We start from the raw sequence: 17991 nt of genomic DNA, 5'->3' as shown, positions 1-17991 counted from the left end.
AGGCGGGGAGAGTGAAACCAGCACTCACTGGCGGCAGGGATTGCTTGACATAATAATGTTACGCAATCCCAGGGAGAGCCAAACTTGACACCACAGGAACAGTACTGGCACCAGAGGAGTATATTTGAATTATTATTTTACAAGGGACCATTATAGGGATTGAGAAGGGGTTGTCTGAGTAGTGGATAATCCTTTTAACCAAGAAGGAATTGTGTAAAGTGGACAGTCCCCTGCTTTTTAGTCAAAAGACTTTCTGATTTTCTGTCCCGCTCCAGCCACACTTCTGGAGATCAATCCATTTCTCACAAATTTCTTGCCTCCTTGCCTTTTCCACTTAGTTTTAACAAACTCCAGAGTTTTCTAGACAAGGAATAAACCAAATAGACCAAATCTGAGTTACTCTTTGCTGAACTCCACAGACCAGAACTTTAAACAGTCTTCATAGCTATGATCTCAGCCTTAACCTTCCCCCTACCCCATACAAACTAGAGCAATTCTTGCAATTGCACTGTTTTTTTTATATCTTCCTGTTTCGGGAAATCCACTTGCACATTAGCAGCAATGAACAGACTCCTCCCCTATATTTTGTAGTGAAGCATCTAATGAGCGTGTGTAAAGGTCATTGTGCAGGGCGGGGGGGGGGGAGCTAGGACATCGCCTATTGAGATTGGTGGATCCTGAGATATTAGCTGTATATCAAGGTATTCCCTGTCCATGTAATCCTTCCTCTGATGATATGGAGTCTTGCTGAGAACTCTTCCTGAAAGTAAAGAAACCATGAGTCTAAAAAGCCCCAGAATCCAGTGTGAAAATTGAAAGATTACCAATTGGGTTGTTTTTTTGCTTTTTTTTTTTTAAATAAAGATCGTGGCATGAAAAAGAAAAAAATATTGCACATAAAAAGCCAATCCCACCCTCTCGGAGGTTGCTTCTCTGCTCAGCACCAGCCTCTTAAGCTTGACAGCTCAATGTCTGACTCCTTGCTTGGTGCCTGACATCACACAGACAGTGAGCTGTCAACCAAACTAAAGAAGCTGGAGCTGGGTGGGGAACCTTCGGGAGGCAGAGGCTCGGGAAGTGCTTGGTCTCGCCCAGAGCACTTAATACCTAATTTGCATATGAGTTAAAATACCAATTTCTTGGGAATGCAGCAACAGACAGAAGAAATAAAGGTGTCGATGGATCTAAATTTCAAAGACCTGCATGACCGTATATGAAGGGGGAGGGATGATCTTTCTGATTGATTTCCTTTAAAGGTATAAAATAGTTATCACAAAAACAGGAGAAAATCCAGCTCAACAGACTTGTGAACAAACCTTTCTTTATTCACCAAAGTGCTCAGTAGAGGATAAAACAGAATCAGCGATGCAGGTTACATGATATGCGACATCAACACGTTTCAGGTGACTGCATACCCTTAAAAGGGTCATCCACTACTTGGACAACCCCTTCTTAAACTAAATTTTTGGCCCCGATAAAACAAAAAAGCTTATACTCACCTCCCGTCCTGGAGCAGTTCCTGCGGTGTCGGCACTCACTCTCGGCGGGGCTCCCATGCTGCTGTAGTGACACGCGACGCCTGCACCCAATAAGCGCTGGCAACATTGTCCCCACCTATGGAGAAATGGAACATGAAGAGGAAGTCCGGGCTGCAGCAGTTCAAGGTTCAATTCGACAGGAGGCGGGGACAGTGGTGCCAGCACTGATTGGGCGCCGGTGACCCAACAATAACACGGGAGCCCCGGGACCGCGAGTGTCGACACCGATGGAACGGCACTGGCACAGGAGGTGAGTATAAGATTTTTTATTTTACAGGGGCCAAGCGTGGAGGGTGACAAGGAGTTGTTCAAGTAGTGATCAACTTCTTTAAATCAGGATGTCCAATAGGTGGTTCTAACTTAGCGACTGTCTTTCTCGTATAAGGGTGTGGACAGAGATCGCCCCCAGTCAGTAAGGCAAGAATTAAAAAGATAAAGTGGCAAGTTATATTGAATCTTTTATCAGAAAAAGTATATATCAATCTGCTAGAGCCATCTGCCTCTGAGCTCAGTTATTGGCTACAGTGATGAAATCACAACAGTGCACATTACCGCTGCTGCCAATCACTGTGCTCAGCTGCTTGTGCAGTCTTCCTCAGCAGAGCCGCTAAGCTCAGTTACGGACTATAGCAGTGATGTCATCTCTGCAGTCACAACACAGAAACTGGAGCAGCGGCGGGGAGCCGGCACTGGACTCTGAGTGGGTAAGTACCTGATCTTTTTGGCAAAGCAGAGATTATCATGATGTGCGTGTTGGGATCATGGAAAGGAAGAGATCCGTAGAGTATAAGCAAGGTTTTTTAATTCAACCAACGCGTTTCGGAGCCTCTCTCATGATAAAAATCTCTTTGTTATTTTAAATATTTTACAGTGTTCGGAGTCCACTTTCCTGAATGTTGGAGATTTCTTTAACACTAAAATTAAGGAAAATTTTGCTTAGACAATCATCATGCATTTTGCTGGGCCAGAGCGTAGGCAAATATTTTATTCATATAGTTTGGGGAATTAGGAAAACTCTTGCTACTGTTTTCACAAAGCCTTAAAATAACTGGAGAATGGGACAAGAGCTGAACATTACCATGTAAATTGTATTCCTTTCCAAACAGAAATCAGCAGAACTCCTTCCATCCTCAGGCTGCTAAACACATGGAGCAGCAATCTTCTCCCCCCCAGTGAAGACGGTTTAGGGAGATGACCTCTGATCATGGAAGTCCCTTTGGCTCTGTCTCATAGACTTAAGCTATAGAGGCCTTGGATGGGAACAGCTGCACTGGTGACAAGTTAAAACCATCACTGTTGCATCTAATCCTGATCCCGGTACAAGAAGGAGAGAAGAGCAACTATCCGGGATGGAACAATGGCATCTTTACTGGTAGCAGATGCTTTTTTTTTTTCCTTGCAGCTGAAAAAACGTGGAAAATCCCAGTCTGTTGTGTCTGGTCACGGAAAATACATCAATCCCAGCATATGATTTCACACTCATTGCAGTTGTGCTCAATGCAGACTCATATGTTTCCCTGAAACATTAATGCCAATTTATTTATATAGGGACTGAGACATGTAATTCTATTAGGATGCAATATGTGCGACTTAGTATAACAGAAGATCCTAAAAGTCCACATGGCCCCACCCCCACCCTAGGGGTAGTGATCGACGGAGACTTGTGGCATTAGGACTGCAGATGTTCCGTGCCACTTTCAATTCTATCATTAGTTGCAATTTTTTTGCAAGATATTGTAATCTTCAGCAAGTCATCATGCAGCCGTAAGGGGAAACTTCACTTTTGAGCAGACAAATAATAGAAGGGTGCTCAAGATCAACCTCTATATGCCATAGAGGAGAGTGACTAAGTATCAGTGGCTCCCTCTGCGCCATTCTTGGATTTCTATGAATGGCTGCCATGTAATTCCACATCTCTTCTAAATTGCAATGTGTTTAAAGGGGTATCCCCATCTCCAAGATACTATCGCAATATGTAGCAGATGTAATAATAATAGTAGCAAGTACCTCCATTTAGAAATGTAGTATAGTTCTTCTGATTAGCTATGTCGCTTGCCCATGTGCGGGGCATTGCAGTAGCTTAGATATCCATGGTTAAGGCCACTAACAACTAACTGTCTCTGTATGAGTGGTTGTAACCATGGATAACTAAGCTACGCCCAGCACATGGGGTAAGCAACATAGCGAATCAGAAGAACTATACAACATTTTTAATTGGAGGTATTTGCTAATATTATTATTATTACACCCAGGGCCAGAGTCAGCACCCGGCGCACCTGGGCAAGTGCCGGGGCCCTGAGCAGGCGGGGGGCCCACTCGCGGTCGGGCACCCCGTCGGGCTATGGGCGGAGGAGAGCGGTGCCAGCGCCCGCCCTTCTCCCCCGCTTGCTCAGGGCCCCGGCAGCCGGATACGTACCTCTCCCCGTGCCTCCGCAGATCCGCTGTCTTCCTGCTGTGCGCTCCCTGTGACGTCTCAAGTCAGAGGGTGCGGTGACGTCTTTCCACCGCGCCCTCCCCTGAGCCATCACAGGCAGCGCAGAGCGGGACGACGCCGGCGACGCTGGAGTCCGGACCTGAGCAGCGGCAGCAGGTGAGGAGGAGTGAGGTGAGTATTTGATATGGGGGGTGACATCCTGCATGGGGTATTATGTGGGGGGGGAGGGACATCCTGCATGGGGCATTATATGGGGGGAGTGACATCCTGCATGGGGCATTATATGGGGGGGTGACATCCTGCATGGGACATTATATGGGGGGGTGACATCCTGCATGGGGCATTATATGGGGGGGGGGGTGACATCCTGCATGGGGCATTATATGGGGGGGGTGACATCCTGCATGGGGCATTATATGGGGAGGTGACATCCTGCATGGGGCATTATATGGGGGGGAGAGGTGACATCCTGCATGGGGCATTATATGGGGGGGGGGGGAGGCGACATCCTGCAAGGGGCATTATATGGGGGGGAGAAGTGACATCCTGCATGGGGCATTATGTGGGGGGGAGGGACATCCTGCATGGGGCATTATATGGGGGGAGTGACATCCTGCATGGGGCATTATATGGGGGGTGACACAGGTCCGGCTCGAGGTTTTTCTGGGCCCTGGGCAAAAGAGTCTCAGTGGGCCCCTTTAACACATACCACGATTCATGATGCACGGATACCGCAGAGAAATATATACGGTATATAGTACAAGGAGAAAGATTTCACTTCTTACATTACACGAGTGATATCTATTGTAAATTCTACAATAGCTCAGAAACCAGCGAATCGCTCCACACAGTATACTGGCCCCCATAAAATGCTCCATACAGAATACTGGCCCCCATAAAACGCTCCATACAGAATACTGGCCCCCATATAACGCTCCATACAGAATACTGGCCCCCATATAACGCTCCATACAGAATACTGGCCCCCATATAACGCTCCATACAGAATACTGGCCCCCATATAACGCTCCATACAGAATACTGGCTCCCATATAACGCTCCATACAGAATACTGGCCCCCATATAACGCTCCATACAGAATACTGGCCCCCATATAACGCTCCGTACAGAATACTGGCCCCCATATAACGCTCCATACAGAATACTGGGCCCCATATAACGCTCCATAAGGAATACTGGCCCCCATATAACGCTCCATACAGAATACTGGCTCCCATAAAACGCTCCGTACAGGATACTGGTCCCCATATAATGCTCCATGCAGGCTGTTCCCCACCACATAATGCCCTATGAAGGCTGTTCCCCCGTTATAATGCCCCAGGCAGGATGTCACCCCCCATACAGTACAGACCAAAAGTTTGGACACACCTTCTCATTTAAAGATTTTTCAATATTTTCATGACTTTGAAAATTGTACATTCACACTGAAGGCATCAAAACTATGAATTAACACATGTGGAATTATATACTTAAGAAAAAAGTGTGAAACAACTGAAAATATGTCTTATATTCTAGGTTCTTCAAAGTAGCCACCTTTTGCTTTGATGACTGCTTTGCACACTCTTGGCATTCTCTTGATGAGCTTCAAGAGGTAGTCACCGGAAATGGTCTTCCAACAATCTTGAAGGAGTTCCAGAGATACTTAGCACTTGTTGGCCCTTTTGCCTTCACTCTGCGGTCCAGCTCACCCCAAACCATCTCGATTGGGTTCAGGTCTGGTGACTGTGGAGGCCAGGTCATCTGGCGTAGCACCCCATCACTCTCCTTCTTGGTCAAATAGCCCTTACACAGCCTGGAGGTGTGTTTGGGGTCATTGTCCTGTTGAAAAATAAATGATGGTCCGACTAAAAGCAAACAGCATGGAATATCATGCCGCTGCAAGATGCTGTGGCAGCCATGCTGGTTCAGTATGCCTTCAATTTTGAATAAATCCCCAACAGTGTCCACATATACCTGCGGGTTTGCTGCGTTTCAATGTTCCTCAATGGCCGCGAATTTGCAGCGTAATCGCGGTAGAAATGGTCATGCTGCGTTTTGCAACGCAATGAGAATTTGGCGCGCTAATCAGCGCATCATGTGCACAGCACATCCGAATTCACATTGCTTTGCATGGCAGACGGTTTCACAAGCGTTTTCGCGGCCAAAAAAAACGCTACGTGGGCACATGGCCTTTAAGTCAAAGTTGATGGCCTATATTTAGGACAGTTAATATTATATCATAATGGGTCCTCATAGGGAGAATATACAAGCCCCAATCAGAAGTTGTCCTTTGAAATCAAGACCCTAATTTGAAACCAATACCTCAGTACCTAAGGCAACAATGCTGAAAGAGGAGGAATTACTACTATTGTGAGTCAAATAATATTGTCATGTGTGCTAAAAGTATAAAGACTCCATAAAATCTATAATGACGCCATCGGAACGATGACTCAAGATCAATGATTCAATATATTCAAAATAACTTCAATCTCCACAGGTGAAGTTCACATGAGAATGTGGTACCAGGTTTTTTTCTATACCATCTGAGAGCTGCATGATGTAGGGGAAGAGACCATGATTCCAGCGATGCATTATTTACTGGGCTGCTTGCCGCGGTTTTAATAAAATCACAGTTTTCTCTACCAGTTCTCTGCATGCTGAGCTGTGTTTAAACCCCGCCCACACTGCTGATTGGCTACTTTCTGTGTACACTGTGCATAGGCAGAAACCTGCCAATCAGTGGCAGGGGGTGCGGTTGGACTACCTGGCAGCAGATTTACTAGTCCTACTGATAAAACAGTGATTTTACCATAACTACAGCGAGCAGCCCAGTAATTGACACATAACTGGAATCAGAGTCTCTGACTCTACATTATGCTGCTCACAGCTTAGGTGGCAAAAACCTGGTGACAGACTGTCTTTAAAAACACCAGGTGAGGGAGTTGAGGTCTCTTCTGTTTGGTGCCCCACCAATGTCGTCATCTGTCATGTCTCAATAGCTAAAGGTTTATAATCCCTCTTAACAAAACGTCCCTAAATTCTATCAACAAACTTTAAAAAAAAAAAAATGGTTACAGCTCAATTGCAAGAAGTTTCCACGTATTTTTATAGCGTATATTTCCATTATTGCCTTCACTCTTCCCATAACACTACTCCGACAGCTTTAGAAGTGTGAAGTCCGTTCTTAGCAGTATAACGAGGTGTGATCGTTCCCTCGCACCATTACAAAATGGTCAAGTAACCATCACGGTGTGATCCAGACTATTGGATACCTCAGAGAATTAATCAACAAAGGCGACCGACACAACCCAAGCTTGCTCATGTATTATACACGGTAATACAAAAGGGAAACCAAAACCTCCATGTTAAAGGGGTTGTCCAGAGAGAACAAGTTCTCATCTATACATATGTTAGGTGATCACTTACTGATCGGTGGTGGTCACTGATCGCTGGGCCCTGCACCGATTGTCAGAACAGGGAATTTTTATCCCTGCTGGGGCACGATTATCTCCATGCCTGACCGCAGCTCCTTTAATTCTCTATGGGGCTGTCGAAAAATGCCTAGCACAGCAGTAGCCCCATAGGGACTGAACGGAGTGGCGGTCGAGCATTTGCACCACTGCTCCACTTAAAGGGAGGATAAAAAGTACCCCATTACGCCGATTGGTGCAGGTCCCCACCAACCAACAAATTATCACCAATGCTGCAGATAGGTTGATAATTCATGGTCTGTTACCTTGAATTTCATCTGCAAGAACATAGTGAATAAGGTGGCACAGTGGAACCTGATTACGGTAGGACTGGTTGAGCATCGACATGTATATGGAGGTGTCTTGACTCACCTCTGATGACACATCAGGGGAAATAAGGGTTGGGCATGCTGGATTTCAACAGGCCTGATCCTTCGTTCTCTCCTCCCATCATTGAAAACATTTGCATGCTTGCCTGACAGAGTGCCTGTAGTTACAACAGGGAGACAGAAATAACTTGCTGCTAGACACCTGTGGTTGTAACTTGCTGCCAGACACCTGTGGTTGTAACTTGCTGCTAGACACCTGTGGTTGTAACTTGCTGCCAGACACCTGTGGTTGTAACTTGCTGCCAGACACCTGTGGTTGTAACTTGCTGCCAGACACCTGTGGTTGTAACTTGCTGCCAGACACCTGTGGTTGTAACTTGCTGCCAGACACCTGTGGTTGTAACTTGCTGCTAGACACCTGTGGTTGTAACTTGCCTCCATCATATCCAATTATTTTCTGCACCCAAATCTGCTTTTGATAGCGCAAGGACACTTCCAGATACCTTAGATACGAATACTAAAATCTTTAATTAAAAAAATTAAAAAAATCAATAATTCTGTAAAATATATTAAATATCTAATGCATATTTAGCATTCCATTTGGCACATGCACAAAAAAATACAGAAAACCTCCCTTCACTCCGCATACTCCAGATGCCACAGGGCAGTGCACTGAACTTCTCGGCCACGCCAAGGGTGCAGTGAGCGTCTGTGCTTGGTTTGAACAGTCGTTTAGTGCTGACAGTCTTCCTTTATAATCAAAACACCTGCCATCTAAGGCTTCTGTAAAAGCATACAAAGCCAATAACCAGGTGCAATTTGCCACTTATCGACCTAAGCTAAAGCCTCCTGCATTCTTTCAGAGCAAGTGTTTCATGTCAGCAGAAGAATCTAGAGCATAAAACAGAAGGGGGCGAGTAGGAGGGGTGAAAGCCAGCCTTCCGCTAAAATTTTATACATCTACAGTAATAATAGAGTTAAAAAAAAAAAGGAAGGAAAAAAAAAAGTATATTCTAATTATCCAAAGTAAACAGAAGCAGGCTGGAGAAAAAGCCGCCACATTCATATTAAAATGGGGGGCGCCACTTTTAATCAATGCGATTCCTCCCTGGGCACAATGCCTCACCGCACTAAACTCGGTCAACTGTTGCTCTTGCTTAAATATTCATACCTCTTTAATAGCGCTCTTAAAAAAAAAAAAAAACACCAATTGGCTTTCTACACACCCGCGATTCTCACACAATAATGCACTTTTTGAAAAAAAAGAAAAAAAAAATCAACACATAATATGAAAGGCTTCTCAGGCCTTTTCTCCTTTTCACAGCGCCTACGACTGTTTGTTGTAATCTGCCTTCACATTCTCATTGATACAGAACAAACAAGGGGGAGAGTGCTATCAAAAGGGGGCTCAGTGTGCAATGGTTCCTCCAGAATTAATTTAGCTTCTCCAAATCCATTGAGTGCCTAGGTCCCCCCCTCTATCCTCTCCCTTTCTTTCTCCTATTCTCAAATCATTTTGAGATAAGTTCAGCCCACCGCCTTTGTAATCCCGGCAAAAGCACTTAAAGTGCTCAGTAGGTGTTCATCACGACCATCTGGTCAAAAGCAAAACAAGCTGCTGATTCTGTCTCTGAATGGAATGAAGCAAGTGTGAATTAGCCTCTTCAATTAGCACGATTACAACCTGTCAAGTACATATTGTTAAGCGGGATTATTACAGTACTGGTCAACGCAATTATTCCAGCAGAGGGTCTTACTCTTCATACAGTTCGGGGCTGTCATAACTGAGCACGGATCTCGCTTTGCCGGCAATCATTTTAAGAATATGGAAGCCATCGATAGAATTGCAAGTGTTCGTATTCGCTCCTGGCATTTTTGTGTTTCTTACGTTAAACATCAAATCAAAAATAAAATAAAAAAAATTATGACTGGCTTTAAAAGATACTGTCAAATCCAAATTCTCTGTCTTGATAAACATATATATACACACATATATATTTTAATTATTATATATACCTATTTTTTTATTTTTCATTTTTGAGAAATATTACACATAACCATTATATCTGAAAAAATTAAATATGGAATATTTTTATATCGATATAGCGCTATATCCATCTATATATATTATTTGATTATTTTTTTGCTCAATACTTCTGAAAAAAAATCTTCTTTAAAATTGGTAACAAGTGTTTTGCATAATTTGTTTTTCCAGACACAAAAAACATACATATACAATATATATATAAAAAAAAATTAGTATTAATATATATACATCCATCTATCTATCTATATATATTACATATACATACACACACACACACACACACACACACACATATATATATATATATATACACACACACACGTACACATACACACACATTTTATATAATATATAAAATTTTGTTTTTTGCAATATTTCTAGAGTAAAAAAAGCAGAACACTTACTATTAATTTTAAAGACTAAATAAAGTAAAGATAAATATAAAAAAAATAAAAAATAAATAAAATTGCCCCAAAATGTATTCTAAATCTTTCGTAATCTAAATTTTTTCGATAATATCGTCATTTTCACTTTACAGTTTGATGCTAGAGAACATGAAATGTTGTATTCGACTTTGTATTATTTTTGGAAAATGTCAATAAAAATTGCAGAAGGAAAAAAAGTGATGCTAGGGACGCAGAGTAAGTGAAGGGTTCTATAAAAGTTTGTATTACTCTTGTAAAATTTCAATAGAAATTACAGTTAAAAAAAAAATAAAAAAAATGTGATGCTATGGACGCAGAATGAGAGAAAGGTGCTACAAAAGTCTGAACATTTGTCGCTCATGATAAATGAAAATACCATTTATACCCAATATTTTAGCTTCATTTTTAGCCAATTTTTTTTTTTTTTAATGCAAAATTCATAAAAAATTAGAGTAATCAAAATTTTAAAAGTCCCCATTATAATAAAACGTGCAAAAGAAAATAAAAATAGTATTATAATTCTTGAAAAAAAAATCTGTCTAGTTAAATGTTAAAAAAAAAATAAATAAATAAAAAGGATTCCCTCTGGTAGCTGAAGTCTATAAAAAGGTTGGTGTGTGTATGAATTATGTACACACACAAAACATAGTGTGCACTTTTTGCATATCTGAACCAAAGATGGCTTCACCATTCACAGCAAAGTTGTACCTTTCCATTTTTATCACTTTAAAATTCGTCTAGTTAAAAAAATAAAGACATTGAAGCGCCCCAATTTTCAGATGAATAAAAGTGAAGATTACCCAAAATGTGCAGAGACCCAATGCTCGTCCCCACTTGTAATAAGATATTTGGTCTGGTGTTGCTATTTTTTTCTATCTATATATTTTAGCTAGCTCCCGCTATCTAAAAATCTAAATCGCCTGATAAATTATCTGTCGCCTGCTACATATCTATTGCTTTCCAGCACTAGCTCTCTATCGTCATCTGTCTATCTATATCCACTCTTCTTTTTCGCCTTCGTACACACCCCTTGGGTGCCATAGAAATTATATATATATTTATTATGATACATAAATATATATTTATTATAATGTATATATATATATATATATATATATATATATATATATATATATATATATATATATATATACACACATACACACATATATATATATTTTATAATAAATATATATTTATGTATTATAATATATATATATTTTATAATATAAATTATATATATTATAAATCTAAATATATATTTTATGTGTGCATGTATTAACTTAAATGAAAATTTAGTGGAAATTTGCACACTTTTAGGCAGATCTAGAAGCGGAGAAGTTGATCATTTTTACTAAATGTAATCTTTTGACCCGAAGTGCGGAGGGTGGGGGTGATATACGCGGAAAATGACAAGTGAAAGGGTTTAAAAGGCAATTTTGCGCCCGGCAGGCAATCTCTAACAGTCGTTATATTTGTTGCTTTGTGTTTTCCCCGCGTATATTTTACTATGCAAACTGATCGGTGCCGAGAGACAGTATCGTGGGGTGGAGAGGAGCGAGAGGACATTTATAGAATATTAATTTCACTTTTTAATAATTGATGTAGTCATTTTGAATCTTTCTGCATAGAATATCATGTGTGAGTAGATTGCATTAACACTGCTTAAACATTTCAACTTGTCAGAATGGCCAACTCCATTTTTGATATATTTGCAGTATTTTCCCCGTCGAAACAGTAATAATGGCAGAATAAATATGTGCCGCTATTTTATAATCACTAAACATTAATGAATATTTTATATCTTTTTAAATCTCATTGTTTAATTTAAAAGGGTGAAATTAAGTCTCCTTCCAGCAATGTGCCAATTATCTCCTGATCAAACAATAACCCGGCCATTATACTACGATCTGTTTGCATTTCACAAGCTAATTTGGAGTTGCAGAATGGGCCGGCTGGAGTTGGAAAAGAATGTCAAATGTTGCCCCCTGGTGGCTAAAGTCAGTTTTGCAGATGTAACATTTCAGAGCTTTGACGAAGTAACTAAATAACAAGTAAATAAAAGGAGGGAGCCGACTCAGAACCTGCTATCTAAAATAAAAGTAATCCTAGCAATAGTATGAAAAAAAACAACAATCAGAATTATTTGGCCTACATTACTGTTCTGTGGCGCTATGGATGAGGAGGTTGAATAATGAAGTAGCAAAATGCCTGACTTTTCTGTAGCCATGACCTCGCCCGGGGTTGCCCAGCCTGGGGACAAAAGTGTGCGGTCATTATATGTTACTGCAGACTGCCGAATCGTGACAGCGTGCCACTAGATGAATTCAGCTTCTCTCCATAGAAGTGAATTGCAAGAAGTCTGAAGTCTAGTCGGCATGGGACTAATAAGAGAAAGACCGGAGCCCTAATAACCATCCATCTGCACTACAGGCAGGAAACATTGGAAGGCCCTTGCTCTGTAACTGGCTAGCCACTCTATTTGAGCTCTTAAGCATTCTGCTAGCATTATAGGTTCGAGAACTTCCTTCCCCTTTCTTGCTATTGTCCAATGGCTAACCTAATCTGAACTGAAAGCCTGCCTCTCCTCTCTGTTAAGCCTATAAGTGGTTTGACGGACAAGAGAGCAAGAGTAAAAAGACAAAGACTCAACGCAACTTCCTGTAAAAAAAGAAGACCGACCCTCATTTCCCATTGAGAAACCAAGACTTCCTTCCACACATTGTGTGGAAATACAAAACCCCCGCCCCCACATTGTGTGGAAATACGAAACCCCCGCCCCCACATTGTGTGGAAATACGAAACCCCCGCCCCCACATTGTGTGGAAATACAAAACCCCCGCCCCCACATTGTGTGGAAATACGAAACCCCCGCCCCCACATTGTGTGGAAATACGAAACCCCCGCCCCCACATTGTGTGGAAATACGAAACCCCCGCCCCCACATTGTGTGGAAATACGAAACCCCCGCCCCCACATTCTGTGGAAATACGCCTGGGATGCAAACGCCATGTAACCTGGAAGCTTAGCAAATTCGCATAGCTCTGGTCCACGGCCATAGAGCATTGACCTGGACAGTGGTTGCACAATGTGATACGCTCATCTCCAACCGAGACCATTTAAATCGCCCGTGTCCAGAATAACATTAGTAACAACCATTCCTTGGACTGAAAAACATAAAAGTGGAATCCGTTTTCGGATGCATACACCACGTTTTTTTTTATTTATGTTGGGATAAAGATGAACTGTTTTTAATCCTTTGATCTCCTTGGAGTACTACAAGTATCACATTAGTACATTTTCAGCCATACCTACCCAGCAGCAGCAAAGTGAAGCTGTCAGTAAATCCATTCCCATATTTGCTTGCACGGGCAGACATATCATTGGTGCAACCTGTGTAGCCGTATAGGGGCCCCAAGAGGTAAGGGGGCCGCTTCCAACTCCAAAACAGGTGGAATTGTGCAATATGATGAGCTATTGGACGGCAAAAGACCTATACAGTGGGTACGGAAAGTATTCAGACCCCTTTAAATTTTTCACTCTTTCATGGCAGCCATTTGATAAATTCTAAAAAGTTCATTTTTTTTCTCATTAAAGTACACTCTGCACCCCATCTTCACTAAAACAAAACAGAAATGTAGAAATTTTTTAAAATTTATTAAAAAAGAAAGATCACATGGTCATAAGTATTCAGACCCTTTGCTCAGACACTCATATTTAAGTCATATGCTGTCCATTCCCTTGTGATCCTCCTTGAGATGGTTCTACGCCTTCATTGGAGTCCAGCTGTGTTTAATTAAACTGATAGGACTTGATTTGGAAAGGCAGACACCTGTCTATATAAGACCTCACAGCTCACAGTGCATGTCAGGCCAAATGAGAATCAGGAGCTCAAAGGAACTGCCCAAGGAGCTCAGAGACAGAATTGTGGCAAGGCACAGATGTGGCCAAGGTTGTAAAAGAATTTCTGCATTACTCAAGGTTCCTAAGAGCACAGTGGCCTCCATAATCCTTAAAAAGAACCCCAAGATCACTGTGGCTGAGCTCCAGAGATGCAGTAAGGAGATGGGAGAAAGTCAACTATCACTGCAGCCCCCCACCAGTCGGGCCTTTATGGCAGAGTGGCCAGACGGAAGCCTCTCCTCAGTGCAAGACATATGAAAGCCCGCATAGAGTTTGCTCAAAAACACATGAAGGACTCCCAGACTATGAGAAATAAGATTCTCTGGTCTGATGAGACTGTGATAGAACTTTTTGGTGATAATTCTAAGCAGTATGTGTGGAGAAAACCAGGCACTGCTCATCACCTGCCCAATACAATCCCAACAGTGAAACATGGTGGTGGCAGCATCATGCTATGGGGGTGTTTTTCAGCTGCAGGGACAGGACGACTGGTTGCAATTGAAGGAAACATGAATGCGGCCAAGTACAGAGATATCCTGGATGAAAACCTCATCCAGAGTGCTCTGGACCTCAGACTTGGCCGAAGGTTCACCTTCCAACAAGACAATGACCCTAAGCACACAGCTAAAATAACAAAGTAGTGGCTTCAGAACAACTCTGTGACCATTCTTGACTGGCCCAGACAGAGCCCTGACCTAAACCCCAATTGAGCATCTCTGGAGAGACCAGAAAATGGCTGTCCACCAACGTTCATCATCCAACCTGACGGAACTGGAGAGGATCTGCAAGGAAGAATGGCAGAGGATCCCCAAATCCAGGTGTGAAAAACTTGTTGCATCATTCCCAAGAAGACTCATGGCTGTACTAGCTCAAAAGGGGGCTTCTACTCAATACTGAGCAAAGGGTCTGAATACTTATGACCATGTGATATTTCAGTTTTTCTTTTTTAGTAAATTTGCAAAAATTTCTACATTTCTGTTTTTTTCAGTGAAGTTGGGGTGCAGAGTGTACTTTAATGAGAAAAAAAATGAACTTTTTAGAATTTACCAAATGGCTGCAATGAAACAAAGAGTGAAAAATTGAAAGGGGTCTGAAAACTTTCTGTACCCACTGTATATTGTTCTCAGTCTTCCCCCATCAGCATGGCGCTCAGGTCTTTACCATGTTAGCTGGTGAAGGTTCACGTGACAAGACCCGTCCGTCATAAAAAAAACTCTCCAAACAGTAATGCGGAAAACGTTTTCATTGTAGCAATACAAAATAAAACGTAAATTACATTTCGGCCTTATAACAAATACCTTCATCAGGCATACGGATTGCATGTAAGTGAGAAGGAAAAGAAAAGGCTGAGGGAATGATAAAAGAAGTCCATGTGAATGGCGCATCCATCAGAAGATGTCTGTAAAGGACACTGCACATGCACTGGATTATCATGCTGCCTGAACTTGATGGACCTAGGTCTTTATTCAGCCTACGTAACTATGTATTGTTATTTAAAGGGACTGTAAGCACAGAACGACTGTTCAAACCCAGCACTGGTGCTTGGTGCACCCTTGGCGAGGCCAAACATTTACCGTATTTTTCAGACTATAAGAAGCACCTCAAATTTTGAGGTGGAAAATAGGAAAAAAAATATTTTTTATAAGATGGGAGTCAGTCTTATAGTCTGAATAGGTATCTTACCTGGGGGGTGGTGGAGAGGGGGTCAGAGGAGGCAGGGTCCTTCAGGAAGCCGGCGGAAGTGGATGAATGCTGAGGACCCTGGATGCGAGAAGCCGGTGCTCCAGCAGAGAGGGAGTTGCGGTGGTGAAGCAGGATCGCAGGACCCTCAGTTCCCTCCCTCAGGAACCCGGCAGCAGCAGAAGAGGTGAGATGCTGCGGGGCTGGTGCCTGGGGCTGGGGGCCTGGGGCCGGTGTCTTGCTGTGAGCGGCTTCCAGTGCCCACGGCCATCTTCCTGAAGCTGTGATGTACAGGAAAATGGCTGCCGGTATGACGGAGCACATGCGCCGGCAGCTATTTTTCAGTAGATCACAGCTTAAGAAACATGGCCGCGGCCACCGGTAAGCCGCTCACGCAGCTCTGCCTCACAGCCAGACACCGGCCCCGGTACCCGGCCAGGTCTCAGCCCCCAGCACCTCTTTCTGCTGCCGCCGCCTTCCTGAAGGGGGGAGGGAACAGAGAGCCTTGCGATCCCACTCCACCACCACCACACCACCACTGGTAAGTTACGTTTGGACCATAAGACCCCATATTTCCCCCAAATTTGGTGGGGGGGGGGGGGGGGGGGGGGGGAGTGCGTCTTATGGTCCGAAAAATATGGTAAGTGCACCTTCCCACCTACTTGTTTTCCCTCCATCTCCACCCTGTCTCTTCTTTGATTGACAGCTCTGGCTTTATAGATGCAGAGAAGGTCAGAGATAGATAGAAAACAAGTATGGAAGTTGCTCTGAACGGCTCGGTCACACCAGGGGAGCACAGAGCGTTGGTGTTTGGTTTTAACAGTCAATTTGTGCTGAATGATTCCATTTAGAGAGAAACTAAACTATGGGAAAAATTATTTCAATTTTTCTATTATCAAATTCCCTGCAGCAGGATGGGGTGGGTGTTCGGGTACTGAGACTGATGACACAAAAGACCACTCAGATATACGCAGCTCTGGAGGCAAAAAAGCTCCTGTTTGAGCACAGAACAGATTTAACAGCAAGCATATGACCTCCAACGAGATTCTGCCAAAGCGGTGTACCTCTGAGTGGTCTTCTAAGTGATCGGGAGGTGGGGGAGAGGGGGGGAGGGGGCGGTGGTACCAGGGCCTGTACAACCCTCCCCCCGCCTCTACCATCCCCATACTGATATGCAGCGAATTAAAACAAAATTATTATAGACACACACATATATATATTTGTTATATTTATTTATAGTGTTTCCCAAGTTTAATTACTTTGTAACGGAGGTTGGTGATCGCTTAGCCTGGCCATATGCCTCTGCAGCAGACCGAAAGTACAAGCAGACAGGGAAGAAGCCTGTGCTAAATAAGGAGTGCAACTTCTCAGAGGAACAGTAACCTGTAATAACTATTTTTTTGTAAGGGGCTGAAAGGGAATCTGTGAGCAGGTTTGCTATGTAATCTGAGCGCAGCATGATCTAGGGGCAGAGAGCCCGATTCCAGCAATATATCACTTACGGAGCAGCTTGCTGTAGTTTTGATAGAAACCCAGTTTTCTTCGGATATAGATGTAGCAGTGATCTGAATGCTGAGCTGTATCTAACCCCGCCCACACTCCTGATTGGCAGCTTCCTTTGTCCACTGTCATCAAGCTGCCAATCAGTGGGGGGTCACACAGATTAGCTGGACTGTCTGACACGCGACACCTAGTCCTACAGTGATAATCTCCTGCTGATAAAACACTAACTGTATCGAACTACAGCAAGTTGCTGAGCAAGTGACACATCTCTGGAATCAGGATCTCTGCACGTACATAATTCTTCTCTTAAGATTAACAAAATCTACTGAAAGATTCCCTTTAAAATTGCAGCTTTGTTATTTAAAAAAAATATATAAAATGTACAACCCTTGTAGAAAAAAACAAAACAAGTTTATCGATAAAAAAGTTATTCCACACTTTTACTAGTACACAAAGGTCTAAAGAAATAAGGTGTAGTATTGGATCCAGCCAACTTATGAGGGCCAATCTGAATTTGGGGGACCACAGTTGAAGGGGTAGAGGTGTCAAGCTTGTTTTGATAAATCAATATAAAGATTTTAGACTTTTTTGATCTCTCAGAGATGTACTTCTACAATATAAAATTGTCCTAGATGACATTAGAAGCTATAAAAAGCTTGAGT

General features: G+C 42.7%; 1 protein-coding gene across 1 annotated transcript in view; it reads right to left on the bottom strand.

Moving 5' to 3' along the window:
• The window catches only part of FAF1 (Fas associated factor 1), a 264708-nt gene that overhangs the window by 175091 nt on the left and 71626 nt on the right, over positions 1-17991 (bottom strand). The gene's annotated exons all lie outside the window — the stretch shown is intronic.

Source organism: Phyllobates terribilis, unplaced genomic scaffold (assembly GCF_046119375.1).
Source record: "Phyllobates terribilis strain yellow unplaced genomic scaffold, ASM4611937v1 Scaffold_8__6_contigs__length_399053987, whole genome shotgun sequence".
NCBI classification, from domain to species: domain Eukaryota; kingdom Metazoa; phylum Chordata; class Amphibia; order Anura; family Dendrobatidae; genus Phyllobates; species Phyllobates terribilis.
Note: the sequence above shows the minus strand (reverse complement) of the source record. Positions and strands in the feature narration are given on the sequence as shown.